This window comes from Chiloscyllium plagiosum, unplaced genomic scaffold (genome assembly GCF_037043375.1).
Source record: "Chiloscyllium plagiosum isolate Xiang-an unplaced genomic scaffold, Cpla_swu_hap1 HiC_scaffold_42, whole genome shotgun sequence".
Taxonomy (NCBI): domain Eukaryota; kingdom Metazoa; phylum Chordata; class Chondrichthyes; order Orectolobiformes; family Hemiscylliidae; genus Chiloscyllium; species Chiloscyllium plagiosum.
Window position 1 is genome coordinate 2,699,030 of NW_028270180.1, and position 19,293 is coordinate 2,718,322.

The 19,293-nt window shown below is 40.6% G+C and overlaps 1 protein-coding gene across 7 annotated transcripts in view; it reads right to left on the reverse strand.

Annotated features, from left to right (window-relative positions):
• The window catches only part of LOC122542659 (leucine-rich repeat and immunoglobulin-like domain-containing nogo receptor-interacting protein 1), a 645,371-nt gene that overhangs the window by 357,508 nt on the left and 268,570 nt on the right, over nt 1-19,293 (reverse strand). For all 7 annotated transcript variants that reach the window (XR_015754064.1, XM_087981933.1, XM_087981929.1 and 4 more), the window contains one exon: nt 18,359-18,419. The gene's annotated coding sequence lies outside the window, so the exon portion shown is untranslated. The remainder of the gene's footprint in view (nt 1-18,358; nt 18,420-19,293) is intronic.

A 19,293-nucleotide genomic window follows, 5' to 3' on the forward strand; every position in this document is an offset into this window, starting at 1 on the left:
AGCGGCCTATGGATTTCTGCCTTGATGACAGATCCTCCACAGTCTCATGCTCAGAGAATGCCAAGTGTTTCCCAGCCTCTGAGTGGAGAGATGCCTCCTCATTTCAGTCTTGAATGTCCTGCTATTATTCTGAGGCTGCGTTCTCTGGTCCTGAAATTACCTTCCTGTCACACTCTGGAAGAATTGAGTCAGTTTCAAAGACATCACCTTATTCCTCAAAACTCTGGAGATTACAGGCCTCAGTCTCTCTGCATGACAATCCTGCCATTCCTGGTGAACTCTTACTGCACTCCCTCTGTATTAAGTACTTAATGGTAAGGTCCGAGGGAGTGTTGCTAAACAAAGAGACCTTGGAGTGCAGGTTCATAGCTCCTTGAAAGTGGAGTCGCAGGTAGATAGGATAGTGAAGGCAGCGTTTGGTATGCTTTCCTTTATTGGTCAGAGTATTGAGTACAGGAGTTGGGAGGTCATGTTGTAGCTGTACAGGTCATGGTTAGGCCACTGTTGGAATATTGCATGCAATTCTGGTCTCCTTCCTATCGGAAAGATGTTGTGAAACTTGAAAGGGTTCAGAAAAGATTTACAAGGATGTTGCCAGGGTTGGGGGATTTGAGCTATAGGGAGAGGCTGAACAGGCTGGGGCTGTTTTCCCTGGAGCGTCGGAGGCTGAGGGGTGACCTTATAGAGGTTTACAAAATTATGAGAGGCATGGATAGAATAAATAGACAAAGTCTTTTCCCTGGGGTGAGGGAGTCCAGAACTAGAGGCCATAGATTTAGGGTGAGGGGGGAAAGATATAAAAGAGACCTAAGGGGCAACTTTTTCACGCAGAGGGTGGTACGTGTATGGAATGAGCTGCCAGAGGAAGTGGTGGAGGCTGGTACAATTGCAACATTTAAGAGGCATTTGGATGGGTATATGAATAGGAAGGGTTTGGAGGGATATGGGCCAGGTGCTGGCAGGTGGGACTAGATTGGGTTGGGATATCTGGATGGCACGGACGGGTTGGGCCGAAGGGTCTGTTTCTGTGCTGTACATCTCTATGACTCTATGACTCAATAATTCTCCAGGTGAGATCTTACAGATGTCCTTCTGTATGCAATGCCTCTGGTGATGAAAACCAAATACCTCTCTAACTGCTTGCTGAAGTTCCATAGTTTTTGGATCCCTTTGAACTCCTGCACTTTTCAACTTCTTGCCATTTAAGAAATATTCTGCCTTTCTGTTTTCTCTATCAAACTGAATAACTTCATGCTTATTCACGTTGTGTTCCAGCTGTATTTTCCAGCCTGGTCACTCAGTCTGTCCAAATCCTCTTGAAGCTTCCTAACATTGTCCTGACACTGATCTTCCCACTCTGTTTGGTATCATCAGCAAATCTGGAAGTATTACAATTGATCTTTAATTCCCTAACTGATTAAAAATCTGTCTCGCTCAGCTTTGAATCCGCAGTACTTATTGACTCCACCTGTACAGCTCTCTGTGGTAAATAATTCCATGCTGCTCTCTGAGAGGAGAGGAAGATGGATGTTTGGAGTAGAGTATGAAATGCATTGAAGGAAGTGAGAGTGGACATTGCAAAGGTGATGGCCATCATCCTTGATCTTCCCTGGACTCAGGGGTAATGTTGGAGAATTGGAGAATTGCAAACACCTTACTCTTGTTCAGAACAAGGTCATAAAGATCAACCCAGCAATTCGAGACCACCCAGTTTCAGTTCAGAGTGAGGAAACTTTGAGCAACAATTACTCAGGATAGAATTAATTGTCACACGGAAAAATGTGGATTGATTCAGAAGAGCTAACATGGATTTCTTAAGAGAGTATTGTATTTAACTTGCTGGAGCTGGTTTAGAACATAGAACATGGAAATGTAGGCACAGAACAGGCCCTTTGGCCCACGATGTTGTGCCAAGACTTAATCCTAATGTAAAATATAGTAACTTAACCTACGCACCCCTCAACTCACCGCTCTCCATGTGCATGTCCAGTTTGAAGAGGCAACAAGAGTGCAGTTGATGTGGTTTCCATATAGACTTCCAAAGGATAACTCATGCAGGGACACACAGAAGACTTGTCAGGGAATTTATCCTGATGGGTATGATTGACCAGGATCTTGATATGCAGGGCTCAATTTGCAGCTGACACAAAACTTGGGGGAACGGTAAACTGAGAGGTGGACAGTGCAGAGCTTCACAAAGACATGAACACATTGGTGGAGAAGGCGGAGAGGTACCAGATGAGGTTCATTGTGGAGAAATGTGAGGCAATGGATTTTGGTGCAAAGAGCATGGGTAAACAGTATAAAGCAAAGGTACCATTCTAAAGGGTGCACAAGAGCAGAGACTTGGGGTGTATATGTGCGTAAGTCATTAAAGGTGGCAGAATAGGTAGCGAGAGCTGTCAATAAATCATATAGTATTCTTGGCTTCATAAATACGGACACAGAATAAAAGAGGAGGACGTTACATTGAACTCATACAAGACGCTGATTAGACCTAAGCTGGAATAGAGTGAACAGTTTTGGATGTCACACGATGTGAATACATTGGAGAGAGTGCAGAGGAGGTTTATGAGAATAGTTCCAGGGCTGAGACACTTCCATTCTGGGGGTTGGTGACGATTCACCGATTAGCCACTGCCAGTTCACCACCAGCGTTTCTCCACTGGGATCATTTGCCCTCCGGAGACTATTCACCACCGGAAATATATATATGTACTGATTGTTTTCCCTCCCGCCTGTTCTTTCATACTTCTCAGTCCCCTTTATTTATACAACTACATACTACATATTGATAAAAAAAGTAAAATAAATATCATTTTATTGGTTTATATATAAAAATGAGTTACAAACTTTAACCAGAAAAAGGAAATATATTTTAAAAATCTTTATAATGGCAGTAAAATCTCACATTAATATTAAACAATGACATTTTAGTTCGTTTGTTAGTTATGTGCTATTTATTTATAAAGATAAAAGCCAAAGCAATTATCATTTTTGCTTTTAAAGCATAATCAGGATCGGTGTTATATTGAAGAGTTGCACCAACTGCAGCAATATGTCTATGCATACTTTGTGTCAAATGAGAAAAAAGCCCCTAATTCTAACTTCAGGAAAACATTCTCTCATAGCACTGATAGCTGCCTGCTCAGTCACAATGGATACACTGTGGTCTGGGATTAGGTACCAAGGACTTCACCATTTCAAACATGCAGACATACGTTGAACGCTGCTTACGTGGTAGAAGTATGTACACTATTGGCTGGTCAAGGAAGTAATCGTATAATCATATTTGGTAGGGAACCTTGGATACATCATTTAGCAGAAACGATGCGGTTTGTGGATGGTACATTCAACATAGCTCTTATTTTGTTCTCTCAGGTATATTGTATTTTAGCAAAAAGACTTGATGGGGTTCATCCAATATTGTATATACTTCTATTTGTATACTATTTGTATACTCCTATTTGTATATACTCCAATATTGTATATACTTCTATTTGCGGTATTTGCTTTGGCAAATCGTCTTCAGTGGTCAAAGGGCAGTGGCTAATCATCCATGGTGAACCTGCTGTGGCAAATGGTCCGATCCCCATCCATTCTGAGGGAAGTTAGGACTGTTTTCCTTGGAGAGGTTTGATAGAGAGTTTTAAAGTATTTGCAAAAGGAGCAAATGCAGACTTTTCTACACAGTGAGTAGTTAGGGTCTGGAATGCATTCCCTGGAAGTTTGGTCAAAGCAAATTCAATTGAGGCATTCAAGAGGACGCTGGATAATTATTTATCCAGAAACAATACACAAGGTTACAGGGAAAAGGCAGGATACTGGCACTCAGATAAAATGATCAGAGACCAGGTGCACTCACAATGGGCCAAATGGCCTCCTTTGGCACTGCAACAATTCTGTGAATCTGATATATCTGTGTATATCTGTGTATATCTGTTATATCTGTTATATCTGTGTATATCTGTGTATATCTGTGTATATCTGTTATATCTGTGTATATCTGTGTATATCTGTGTATATCTGTGTATATCTGTGTATATCTGTTATATCTGTGTTATCTGTGTATATCTGTGTATATCTGTTATATCTGTTATATCTGTGTATATCTGTGTATATCTGTGAATCTGTTATATCTGTGTATATCTGTGTATATCTGTTATATCTGTGTATATACGTGTATATCTGTGTATATCTGTTATATCTGTGTATATCTGTGTATATCTGTGTATATCTGTTATATCTGTTATATCTGTGTATATCTGTGTTATCTGATATATCTGTGTATATCTGTGTATATCTGTTATATCTGTGTTATCTGTGTATATCTGTGTATATCTGTGTATATCTGTGTATATCTGTGTATATCTGTTATATCTGTGTATATCTGTTATATCTGTGTATATCTGTGTATATCTGTGTATATCTATGTATATCTGTGTATATCTGTGTATATCTGTGTATATCTGTGTTATCTGTGTATATCTGTGTATATCTGTTATATCTGTTATATCTGTGTATATCTGTTATATCTGTGTTATCTGTGTATATCTGTGTATATCTGTGTATATCTGCGTATATCTGTGTATATCTGTGTATATCTGTGTATATCTGTTATATCTGTGTATATCTGTGTATATCTGTGTATATCTATGTATATCTGTGTATATCTGTGTATATCTGTGTATATCTGTGTTATCTGTGTATATCTGTGTATATCTGTTATATCTGTTATATCTGTGTATATCTGTGTATATCTGTGTATATCTGTGTATATCTGTGAATCTGTTATATCTGTGTATATCTGTGTATATCTGTGTATATCTGTGTATATACGTGTATATCTGTGTATATCTGTTATATCTGTGTATATCTGTGTATATCTGTGTATATCTGTTATATCTGTTATATCTGTGTATATCTGTGTTATCTGTGTATATCTGTGTATATCTGTGTTATCTGTGTATATCTGTGTATATCTGTTATATCTGTGTATATCTGTGTATATCTGTGTATATCTGTGTATATCTGTTATATCTGTGTTATCTGTGTATATCTGTGTATATCTGTGTATATCTGTGTAGATCTGTTATATCTGTGTATATCTGTGTATATCTGTGTATATCTGTTATATCTGTGTATATCTGTGTTATCTGTGTATATCTGTGTATATCTGTGTATATCTGTTATATCTGTGTATATCTGTGTATATCTGTTATATCTGTGTATATCTGTGTTATCTGTGTATAACTGTGTTATCTGTGTATATCTGTGTATATCTGTGTATACCTGTTATATCTGTGTATATCTGTGTATATCTGTGTATATCTGTGTATATCTGTTATATCTGTGTATATCTGTGTATATCTGTGTATATCTGTTATATCTGTTATATCTGTGTATATCTGTGTTATCTGATATATCTGTGTATATCTGTGTATATCTGTTATATCTGTGTTATCTGTGTATATCTGTGTATATCTGTGTATATCTGTGTATATCTGTTATATCTGTGTATATCTGTTATATCTGTGTATATCTGTGTATATCTGTGTATATCTATGTATATCTGTGTATATCTGTGTATATCTGTGTATATCTGTGTTATCTGTGTATATCTGTGTATATCTGTTATATCTGTTATATCTGTGTATATCTGTTATATCTGTGTTATCTGTGTATATCTGTGTATATCTGTGTATATCTGCGTATATCTGTGTATATCTGTGTATATCTGTGTATATCTGTTATATCTGTGTATATCTGTGTATATCTGTGTATATCTATGTATATCTGTGTATATCTGTGTATATCTGTGTATATCTGTGTTATCTGTGTATATCTGTGTATATCTGTTATATCTGTTATATCTGTGTATATCTGTGTATATCTGTGTATATCTGTGTATATCTGTGAATCTGTTATATCTGTGTATATCTGTGTATATCTGTGTATATCTGTGTATATCTGTGTATATACGTGTATATCTGTGTATATCTGTTATATCTGTGTATATCTGTGTATATCTGTGTATATCTGTTATATCTGTTATATCTGTGTATATCTGTGTTATCTGTGTATATCTGTGTATATCTGTGTTATCTGTGTATATCTGTGTATATCTGTTATATCTGTGTATATCTGTGTATATCTGTGTATATCTGTGTATATCTGTTATATCTGTGTATATCTGTGTTATCTGTGTATATCTGTGTATATCTGTGTATATCTGTGTAGATCTGTTATATCTGTGTATATCTGTGTATATCTGTGTATATCTGTTATATCTGTGTATATCTGTGTTATCTGTGTATATCTGTGTATATCTGTGTATATCTGTTATATCTGTGTATATCTGTGTATATCTGTTATATCTGTGTATATCTGTGTTATCTGTGTATAACTGTGTTATCTGTGTATATCTGTGTATATCTGTGTATACCTGTTATATCTGTGTATATCTGTGTATATCTGTGTATATCTGTGTATATCTATGTATATCTGTGTATATCTGTGTATATCTGTGTATATCTGTGTATATCTGTGTTATCTGTGTATATCTGTGTATATCTGTGTATATCTGTTATATCTGTGTATATCTGTGTATATCTGTGTATATCTGTGAATCTGTTATATCTGTGTATATCTGTGTATATCTGTGTATATCTGTGTATATCTGTTATATCTGTGTATATCTGCGTATATCTGTTATATTTGTGTATATCTGTGTATATCTGTGTATATCTGTTATATCTGTGTATAACTGTGTTATCTGTGTATATCTGTGTATATCTGCGTATATCTGTTATATCTGTTATATCTGTGTATATCTGTGTTATCTGTGTATATCTGTGTTATCTGTGTATATCTGTGTTATCTGTGTATATCTGTGTATATCTGTTATATCTGTGTATATCTGTGTATATCTGTGTATATCTGTGTATATCTGTTATATCTGTGTATATCTGTGTTATCTGTGTATATCTGTGTATATCTGTTATATCTGTTATATCTGTGTATATCTGTGTATATCTGTGTATATCTGTTATATCTGTGTTATCTGTGTATATCTGTGTTATCTGTGTATATCTGTGTATATCTGTTATATCTGTGTATATCTGTATATATCTGTGTATATCTGTTATATCTGTGTATATCTGTTATATCTGTGTATATCTGTGTATATCTGTGTATATCTGTTATATCTGTGTATATCTGTGTATATCTGTTATCTGTGTATATCTGTGTATATCTGTTATATCTGTGTATATCTGTGTATATCTGTTATATCTGTTATATCTGTGTATATCTGTTATATCTGTGTTATCTGATATATCTGTGTATATCTGTTATATCTGTGTATATCTGTGTTATCTGTGTATATCTGTGTTATCTGTGTATATCTGTGTATATCTGTGTATATCTGTGTATATCTGTTATATCTATTATATCTGTGTATATCTGTTATATCTGTTATATCTGTGTTATCTGTGTTATCTGATATATCTGTGTATATCTGTGTATATCTGTGTATATCTGTTATATCTGTTATATCTGTGTATATCTGTGTATATCTGTTATATCTGTTATATCTGTGTTATCTGTTATATCTGTTATATCTGTGTATATCTGTGTTATCTGTGTATATCTGTGTATATCTGTTATATCTGTTATATCTGTGTATATCTGTGTATATCTGTTATATCTGTTATATCTGTGTTATCTGTGTTATCTGTTATATCTGTTATATCTGTGTATATCTGTGTTATCTGTGTATATCTGTGTATATCTGTTATATCTGTGTATATCTGTTATATCTGTTATATCTGTGTATATCTGTGTATATCTGTGTATATCTGTTATATCTGTGTATATCTGTGTTATCTGTGTATATCTGTGTTATCTCTGTGTATCTGTGTATATCTGTTATATCTGTGTATATCTGTGTATATCTGTTATATCTGTTATATCTGTGTTATCTGTGTTATCTGTTATATCTGTTATATCTGTGTATATCTGTGTTACCTGTGTATATCTGTGTATATCTGTTATATCTGTTATATCTGTGTATATCTGTTATATCTGTTATATCTGTGTATATCTGTGTATATCTGTGTATATCTGTGTATATCTGTGTATATCTGTTATATCTGTGTATATCTGTGTTATCTGTGTATATCTGTGTTATCTGTGTATATCTGTGTTATCTGTGTATATCTGTGTTATCTCTGTGTATCTGTGTATATCTGTTATATCTGTGTATATCTGTTATATCTGTTATATCTGTGTTATCTGTGTTATCTGATATATCTGTGTATATCTGTGTATATCTGTTATATCTGTGTATATCTGTGTTATCTGTGTATATCTGTGTTATCTCTGTGTATCTGTGTATATCTGTTATATCTGTGTATATCTGTTATATCTGTTATATCTGTGTTATCTGATATATCTGTGTATATCTGTGTATATCTGTTATATCTGTTACATCTGTGTATATCTGTGTATATCTGTGTATATCTGTTATATCTGTGTTATCTGCGTTATCTGATATATCTGTGTATATCTGTTATATCTGTGTTATCTGCGTTATCTGATATATCTGTGTATATCTGTTATATCTGTTATATCTGTGTTATCTGCGTTATCTGATATATCTGTGTATATCTGTTATATCTGTTATATCTGTGTTATCTGCGTTATCTGATATATCTGTGTATATGTGTGGCAGCGTGGTGGGGGGAGGGGGAATGTAGGTGTTGAAAACGAGATTTCTGTATGGCATTTGGCTGCGTCTTTGTGTGTGTGTGTCTTTCTCTGTGTGTTGATGTGTCAGTGTGTGAGTGCATGTGTGTGCGTTTGTGTGGATGTCTCTGTGTCTGTGTGTGGGTGTGTGAGTGCATGTCTGTGTGTGTGGGAGGGGTGGTTGTATGTGTGTGACTCTGTGTTTGTGTGTGTATCTGTGTGTGAGTGAGTGTGAGTGTATGTGTGTCTGTGTGTGTGCATGTGAGTGTGTGTGTCTGTGTGAGTGTGTGTGTCTGTGTCTGTGTGAGTGTGTGTCTGTGTGTGTTTCTGTGTCTGTGTTTGTATTTGTCAGTGTGAATATGTGAGTGTGTGTGTGAGTGCATGGGTAAGTGTGTATGTGCGTGTGAGTGTGTGTGTGCATGTGAGTGTGTGTGTGTGGGGCTGGGTGTGTGTATGTCTGTGCGTGAGTGTGTGTGAGTCTGTATGTGAGTGTGTCTGTGGTGATGTGCGTGGACAGCTGTGTGTGTGTGTCTGTGTGTATGTGCGTGCGTGAGTGTGAGTGTGTGTGTGAGTGTGAGTGTGTCTGTGTGAGTATGAGTTTGTGTGTGAGTGGCTGTATGTGTTTGTTTGTGTGGGAATGTCTGTGTGTGTCTGAATGAGTGTGTGTGAGTGCCTGTGTGTGAGTTTGTGTGTGTGTGTATGTGAGTGTGTGTGAGTGTGAGTGTGTGTGTGTCTGTGTGTGGGTGAGTGTCTGTGTGAGTGTGTGTGAGTGTCTGTGTGTGTTTGTGTGTGTGTGAGTATCTGTGTGTGAGTGCGGGTGTGTGTGTCTGTGTGTGTATGCATGTCTGTGTGCGTGTGTCTGTGTGTGGGTGAGTGTCTGTGTGAGTGTGTGTGTGTTTGTATGAGTGTGTGTGTGAGTGTCTGTGTTAGTGTTTGTGTGAGTGTGTGAGTGTGTGTGTGTCTGTGTGTGTGAGTGACTGTGTGAGTGTGTGTGTGAGTGTCTGTGTGTTCGTGTGTGTGATTATCTGTGTGTGTGAGTGTGTGTGTGTGAGTGCGTGTCTGTGGTGTGAGTGTGTCTGTGTGTGTATGAGTGTGTGAGTGTGTTTATCTGAGTGTGAGTGTGAGTGTCATTCTGATGGGTATTGTCTTTGGTGAAATGTCACGCTGTAGATGTCATCAGCTGAAGGCTCTCGTGCAGCATCTACAGTTGGCTGCTGGAATGACAAGCTCTACCTCCCGTTCTAAATATAGAAACATCCAACTGGGTAACAACAATAACAAAACAAGGCCGATGGAAATAACATTAGCTTTGCCCTGCCATCACCTCCCCTCCCCACCACCGCCCCCCCCCCCCCCCCCCCCCCCCCCCTGTACTGTTATGTTGACTTCCGTAACATCTCACACCATGACTACATTTGCAGTCGGAGTGATTCAGATTTCAGGTCACAATGAATCACAAACAAACAAGCACCAGTTCCAACGAAAGAGAATCGAGAAATGGGGGGTCAAACACTCCATCAATCAATAACATACAAGAGCCACTCAGAATATGTAGAGAAGTGAGCATATTTGAACTACAGATTGAGAGTTTACATAACCACAATCAATCTCAGGTTCCTTTCGGTAACAGATTGAGGCATTGAAATGTGGCAGGTCAAAGGCAGAGATAAACAGCACAGGCCATTACAGTAGCCAACCTCCTAGTCATTGACTCCATTTCCAGTGAGTGGGTTGGCTGGGAAAATATTTGCTATTTGCCTCCTGATTAGACTCTTGCTGAGGAGCTGTTTTTGCAGCCTGGCTCAGGAAAGGGTCTGTCAGTGCACTGTACTGTCGTGAAGGTGACTTTCCCTGTTACATTTAATGTCATTAATTATCCAAGCTCGGCATCATCCAATCGCTACCTTTCGATATCATCCTTGTACCTCTTCCCTATATCTTCTCCAGTGTCTCTATCACCTTTTTAATGATATGGTAACCAGAACTGTTCAGTGCGATGCACTGAATCTTGGTTAGATCTCATTCAGAGCTTCCATTCTCTTCAATTTTATCCCTCCTAGAAATAAAACTAGGATTACTTTCCTTGGCAAAGCATGGCTCAGTATGGATAAATCTCTGGATCCACGGGGAGCCAGCCAATTGGACACACAACTGGTTTAACATTAGGAGACAGAGGGCAGTGGGAGAGGGTTGTTTTTCAGACTGAAGGCTGCGACCAGCGGTATGCCACAGGGATTGGTGCTTGGTCCACTGTTATTTGTCATTAATATGAATTATTTGGATGAGAATTTAGGAGATATGGTTAGTAAGTTTGTGGATGACACCAAGATTGGTGGTATAGTGGACAGCGAAGGAGGTTATCTGGAAATGCATCGAGGTCTTGATCAATTGGACCTGTGGACTGAGTAATGGCAGATAGAGTTTAATTTAGATATATACAATATGTTGCATTTTGTTAAAGCAAAAGAGGGTAGAGCTTACACAGCCGATGGCACGGCGCTGGGGAGTGTTATACAATAAAGCGATCTAAGGGTAAAGGTTCACAGCTCCTTGAAAATGGAATCACAGATAGACAGGGCAGTGAAGAAGGCTTTTGGCGTGCTAATTTTCATCAGCCAGAGCATTGAGTATAAGAAAGAGGACATCTTGTTTGAGCTGTACAAGACATTGATGAGGCCACATTTGGAGTACTGCCTGTAGTTCTGGTTGCCCTACTATACAAAGGATGTTAAACTAGAAAGATTGCAGAAAAGATTTACTAAGATGCTACCTGGACTGGAAGGTCTGTGTTATAAAGAGAGATTAGACAGCGTGGAACTCTTTTCCTTGGAGCGTAGGAGAATGTGGGATGACCTTATAGAGGTAGATAATATCATGAGAGTCCTAGATAAGGTTGATAGCGGACAGCATCTCCCCATGGTAGGGGAGGATAAAACCAGAGGACATAGGTTTAAGATGAGAGATACAAAAGGGTCTGGAGGGACAATTTTTTCACACACAGGGTGTTGAGTGTCTGGAATGGGTTGCCAGAGGTAGTGGTGGAAGCAAGTACAATTTTGTTGTTTAAGAAACATTTAGACTGGTACATGAATGGGATAGGTATGGAGCGATATGGTCCAAACGCAGGTAAATGGGACTAGTTTAAATCATGAAAACTGGATGTCATGGGCGAAGGGGTCTGTTTCCATGCTCTATACCTCTCGGACTCTATGACTCTATTAATTGCAGTGGGAACAACTGGCAAACACTGACAGATGATCAAACAGCCAGCAAATAGTCTCAGTATTTAATGTGAGATTTGAAACACGGGCCCTCATGGAGAGTGGTCACTCCTGCTCTCTCAACTGCAATGTGGGGAATACCAAACACCCAGGGAAATCAGGAATGGTGTGTTGGGAATGCAGCTATCAAACACTGATGGAGCTGAGTGTCAACAGACAGTCCAGGGGATTAATTACAATGCTGTTACACACAACCCCACATTTTCAGGTAACTCAGTTCCTCTTTCACGTTATAAGCCTATAAAAGCCAATTCTGCTGAATGACTCAAGTTGAGACTAACCTGTGCAGAGCTAAACTCTGTCTGATCCCTTGTTTAAATCAGAATATTGATGCAGGTCAGATTGGTTTCTTTGCTGCCGTTTTTCATCTGAGTCAGCTGCCTCACTGCAGACTGAGTGCCCTCTGCCTGTGTACCTGCATGATTCCCATTACAGGACATGCATTGGTAAGCCTGCAACTCCATTAGTGACTTGCGTCACTGAGTCCAATCCATTAAACCCTGTTGTTTCCAATACTGTGAAACAGGATTCGTGCAAGTAATCCAGAGATATCTGAGAGTATTTCAGTCTCCTGCTGGGATTCACATTGACGCGAGAATTCCAGGGAGCTGGCTGGGAGCTGGGAAACGCAGTGCCCGGGTTCTGGATGAGCTTTAGGTTTTGGCTATGAAGGAGAATTTGTATTTTATACATTCCGAGATTGGAAACTTAAAAGGGCAGTAACGTTCCCAAAGAATGCACAGCATTGCCATGGAAACCGAGAGTGACAAGGACATGGCAGGGTGAAGGACAGAGGCAGGAGTTGGAGAAAGGACTGACAGAGAGAGAGAGATAGGAGTGATAGAGAGAAATAGAGTGATAGAGAGAGAGAGGTGGGAGGGACAGAGAGAGATGGGAGGGATGGAAAGAGATTAGATTCCCTACAGTGTGGAAACAGGCCCTTCGGCCCAACCAGTCCACTCCGACCCTCCGAAGAGTAACCCACCCAGACCCATTTCCCTCTGACTAATGCACCTAATACTATGGGCAATTTAGCATGGCCAAGTCACCTGACCTACACACCTTTGGACTGTGGGAGGAAACCGGAGCACCCAGAGGAAACCCACGCAGACACGGGGAGAATGTGCAAACTCCACACGGACAGTCGCCTGAGGGTGGAATCGAACCTTGGATCTTGGTGCTGTGAGGCAGTAGTGCTAACCACTGATCCTCCTTGCCGCCCCAAGGACAGAGAGAGATGGGAGGGATGGAGAGTGATAGGAGTGGGTGTAGGTTTGCTCGCTGAGTTGGAAGGTTTGTTTTCAGACATTTCGTCACCATACTAGGTAACATCATCAGTGAGCCTCCGAATGAGCACTGCTGGTATGTGTTTAGGTTTCCGTGGGTCTGTGATGTCATTTCCTGTGGTGATGTCTTAGCAGCATTAGAAACAACACTGAAAGACAATGAACTCACGGGAGAAACCCAGCAAACCATCAGACAGACAGTTGCACCAACATTAAGCAGGTAAAAGGAAGGAAACACACTCAATACACTAGGAAGGAAAGCACTAGAAGGACTCAAAAAAATAAAAAAAAGTTATCCTACCTGTAGACATAGGACGCTTGACAGTCATTTTAAATCAAAGAGACTACATTGACAAAGCGAACGTACTGCTTACAGATACCAACACTTACCAACAGGTGGCAATAGACCCGATCCCACAACTAGAGAACTGAATCACAGCCCTACTCAAAAACCTTCAGAAATCTGGAAAAATAAATAAGACCGACCTCCAAGAAATGAAACCCAATGGATCCAACACACCACGCTTCTATGGATTACCCAAAATTCACAAACCAGGAGTCCCCCTCAGACTCATAGTCTCGTCACCTGGAACATCAACTTACAGATTGGCCAAGGAGCTACACCAAAGAATAAAACACTTAGTAGAAGACTCAAGCCCTTCCATCCACTCCACTCAAGAATTCCTGAAGACCATCAAAGACACTAAGATAGAAGAGGATGAAATAATGGTTTCCTTTGATGTATAGCCCTACTCACATCAATCAGGCCAAGTAAACACTGACTACACTATTAGAAGACCCAAAGACACATACATCAATCACCACCAACTTCAACAGCAAGGACAGTATCGTCAAGCTTGTGGACTTATGCCTTACCACCCACTACACCTTCAACAACAAAACCTACAGTCAAACCAACAGAACACCCATGGGATCTCTGATATCAGGGTTCTTAGCAGAGGCAGTAATGCAGAGACTTGAACAAACAGCTCTGCCAACCATCCAACCCAAACTCTGGATCCCTTTCGTGGATGACACCTTTGTCATCACTAAATGAAACAAATTAGAGGAAACCTTCAAGACCATCAATAATACCCTTCCTGGCATAAAATTCACTAATGAGGAGGAAAACAACAACATTCCTCGATGTTGCAGTAGAGTGAACACCAATGGGGAACCCCAAACCAGCGTCTACAGGAAAACAACACATATGGACCGAATACTTAACTACAGAAGCAATCATCCCAACACCCACAAATGGAGCTGCATTAAAACATTATTTCAACGAGCCACCACACACTGCAGCACAGAGGAACTACGGAGAGCAGAGCGAAATCATCTAAACAGTTTATTCAAAAAGAATGGGTACCCAATGAACACAGTCTGCCAATTTCTCAACAACAAATCTAAACAAGCAGACAAAATACGTCCAGAAACCCTAGCCACTCTCCCCTACATCAAAGACATCTCGGAAATGACTGCCAGACTACTTAGACCCCTTGGCATTATTACCCAAACCCACCAACACACTAAAACAGCAGCTAATGAACTTGCAAGACTCTATACAGACAATGAGCAAAACTAATGTCATTTACAAAATACCATGCAAGGACTGTAACAAACACTACATTGGACAAACAGGCAGAAAACTAGCCACCAGGATACGTGAACATCAACTAGCCACAAAACGACATGACCCTCTCTCACTAGTATCCTTACATACAGATGAGGAAGGACACCACTTTGACTGGGACAACACATCCATCCTAGGACACGCCAAACAGAGACACACACAAGAATTCCTAGAAGCATGGCATTCCAACCGGAACTCTATCAACAAACATATCGAGTTAGACCCCATCTACCACCCTCTGAGAGAAAGAACAGGAAATGACATCAGCACAGGAAACGACATCACCACATGAAATGATGTCACCAACCCAAAGATATCTAAACACGTAAATAGGAAGTGGACCATGTCACCAGTGCTTCATCTGGAGACTCACTGAAGATGTTACCGCATATGGTGACAAAATGTCTGAAAATGAACTTTCCAGCTCAGCGAGCAAACCTACATCCAGGACCTCAACCTGAGCTACACATCATCTCAAAACTCTCTAGGGATGGGAGTGACAGAGAGAGATGGGAGTGATAGAGAGATAGGAGAGTGAAAGAGAGGGATGAGAGTGATAGATAGAGATGGGAGTGACAGAGAGATGGGAGTGATAGAGAGAAATGGAAATCTCAGAGGCAGATGGCTGTGATAGAGATGGCAGTGATAGAGAGCAGAGATGAGACAAGGAGGTGTTGGGGAGACTCTTAATTGAGTCAATAGGTGTATGAGATAGGGAAGAGGATAGGCAGGAAGAGTGGAGGGAAGGAGAGACACTGAACTGACAGTGAGGTGGATGGGGTAAGTTTCTGTGAATGAGGGGCTAACAGAGTGGGCACTAAGTGGACAAGCCCACAAATTGTTGTAACATTGGATATTAAATCCATTTCAGATGGAGGGTATTGATTTGATGGTTACTTCGGCACAGATACAGAGTCATTTACTGCCACAAGAAGAATGGAGATCGGAGTTATACACCTGGAAAGTTTCATCAACTGAAGATAATGTGGGGGGGAGGGGAGTGGGGGTGTCAGGGGGGAGTGTGGGTGTCAGGGGAGTGTGGGTGTGGGGGGGGGGGGCGGGGAGACAGAGATGGAGGCGTGGGAGGGTGCCGAGGGAGGTGGAAGTTGGGGCTGTGTATAGGGAGAGGGGGTGGAATAGGAAGGTGAGTTGGATAATGGGGGAAGACTAGTGAGTGAGGGGATTGGAGGGGTCAACAGAGAGAATAAAGTGGGAGGGAAATGAGGGGAAGGATGTGCAGTAGTGAGTGAGGTGTTAGAGAGAGAGGGAGAAAAGAGAAAGAGACTGATTGAGGGAGGATGAGTTTGAGGAAATGTCTATAACCAATCACACAGCATCCTGGCCAGCAAGCTCAGGGCAGCAATTCATTGGGTTGACAAATGTTGTTTTTTCAAGAGATAAACCAAGTCCACCCAGCAATACAGTGAGAGAGAGACTTCTGATGTGGGAAATGCTCACCATTTTATCAACTGAGTCTGGTTCTGGGATTGTAGGGAGTGTCGGACTTTGGCTTAATCTACCAACTTACTTTCTTCTATGTGTGAGCCAAGTCCTGCGTGTTCTTTAAATGAAGCAATAGGAGAAGATATTCAGTCTCACATTTTTAATTTATTTTAGGAATAAGTGGATAAAGCATTCAGAGCTCTGGGTCTAAACCTTTCTGTCCCTGACAAACTATACAGTGTGTCAGTTCGGAAAAATACACACCCTTCTGTGCCTGATCCAGTCTTTTTATATAATAAAAAACATCATGAAATCACTGATATGGGATTATCTTCTGATTGGCTGTTGATCTGACTCCATTCTCCGCCTCCTTACGTTCCCGGATGTCTGACCCCACGTGACCTTGTTTTGCCCGCGAAACGGAGAACCACGTGACCCCCTGCACGCCTCCGGCGCGTGAATCGGAGCATCATGTGACCTTGTTCTGCGCGCGCGCATAACGGAGCATCCCCAAAGGCTTCCGAATGCCGAGTATATTTACGGTCGCAGCCAGGTACATATTTACAAACAAGCCGCATATTTACAGGAGGTATGTTAGAGGCTGGGATTGGTGTGTGTATATACACATTCATTACAGCCTGCACTATGGGCTGATCCATCTGCCCATTTACTCTTGGACGTCACTGTCAGGAAAAGCTGAATTAACACAGCAACACACAGCAGCTGATCTTCCATTTCCAGTTTATAGTTAGAAATACAATCCTGAGCTTAAATCAAACCTGAACCCACCTCAGCACCACTCCCAGTCAATCATCCAGGCTGCTTAAAGTTCAATGCTGAACAAATTGCAGACACGCACGCACACACGCACACACACTTTCCAAAATACAGCCAGCATAATACGCCTGCAAATCCTTTCAAACCTGTGCAGCGTGGACTCTGGAGCTTACACCCAATTACAAACTTGAAACACTTTGATATCAAAAGCTTCACCTCTCTCTCTCTCTCTCCTTGTCCAAGTCTCTCACCCATCCTCTGTTTGCACTCCTCGTTGCCACACCATCATGTCCTCTCTCCTACCCCTCTCCCCTGTTCAGTAACCACCCTCCACATCTCCTCCGCTCAAGGAGTTAATAAATTCCAGAAAAAACAGACGACCCAGAATGAACTGTGGATGCTGTGAATCCGGGAAGGTAAACAGAAGTTGCTGGAAAAGCTCAGCAGGTCTGGCAGCATCTTCGGAGAGAAATCAGAGTTAATGTTTCGGGTCTGGAGACCCTTCCTCAGAACCAGGACCTGAAATGTTAACTCTGATTTCTCTTTACAGATGCTGCCAGACCTGCTGAGCTTTTCCAGCAACTTCTGTTTACCTTCCCTGATTCACAGCATCCACAGTTCATTCTGGGTTGTCTGTTTTTTGGCTTTTGCTCTCAGTCTCTTGGTTGTCCTGGAACCTCTTCAGTTCAATGTCCCATCTCTGGTCGTCACTAATTTGCTTCCCCTGGTGGTTGGTTTGCAAAAATGCAAACGTGACGTTGGCCAATAACTACTTCCACCGATGTAGCTGCTCTGAACACACAAACACCATCCCAAACCCCCTCTCCCTCCAGACTCTTCCTCCCTTTTTTCAGTATTGGATTCACCACGCTGTAAGGTTTGACTTGTCACTGAGTTTTTGTCGATGGGGATAATATTGGGAGAGGCAGGTGTGAGGTAAATGGGTCTATAGTAGGAAGATAAAAAAGTCAATTGGAAGCTTGCTTTCCATTAATCTTTCTTTTCTACGGATCCCACCTTCTCATCTTGAACACTGTTAAAAAGATGCAGAAGAACACCACAAAGTGACCACTGCAGCAAATGGAAACCTCATTCCTCCACCTTGGTCATAAACCTTTCAAAACCTGTAAGTGTTACGAAGAAACAAGCCATGTGAAAATTCTTAAATGAAGGAAGTGTTTCTTTCCTACCAGTTAACAGCTTCTTCAGTCCTTTCGTCAGCTTGTCAGAGCCTCACGCAGTCACTGATTCCTAAACAGAGAAGTTAGACACTGCTTTAGGTCAACAGGTTTGTGCGTTGAATTATACTTGCATTTTGCAGAACACATCAGTAACAGTTCCCGCAGCTCAGTTCTATTCTGAATGTTTCAGGATTCTGACAACAGGAATTGACAATTCATCTCGCAACCATCTCAAAGGGGCCTGTCCAGCTTTATTGCTGCTCATTATCAATAATCACTTCAAAATAAAAGGCAAGAAAAAGTCACATTGTTCCTTACATCAGTCCTCACTCTAATCAAAGCTAACAACAGATATCATTAATAGCTGGGAAACCTAATTACCCAGTGAAATTGATTGTGTCTGGAGTTCACAGCACTGTCTGTGGACAAACTCACCAGGGTGTCTCATTCTCAACAAAGCTAATACAACATCATTAGTGCAACTTTGAAAGGATATAGCTCATTAGGATCCAAGGATGGCACTCATAAACATTTAGCTGAACATGTGTACCAATATATATGCATGCGTGTGTCTGTATGTATGTGTCTGAATATGCACATGTATGTGCCTGGATATGTGTGTATGCAACACATGCATGTGCATCGGTACACCTGTGCATTTGTATGTACATGCACAAATGTGTGTCTGTCTGTGTGTGTGCGTGTGTGCCTGTATGTATGTGTGTGCGTGTGTGCGTGCGCCTGTATGTATGTGTGTGCGTGCGTGTGCCTGTATGTATGTGTGTGTGCCCGTATGTGTGTGTGTGTGCATGCATGTATGTGTGCACGTGTGCCTGTATATGTGTGTGTGCGTGCGCGTGTGTCTGTGCGCGCGCGTGTGCCTGCATGTGTCTGTGTGTGTGTGCCTGTATGTGTGTGTGCGTGCATGTGTCTGTGTGTATGTG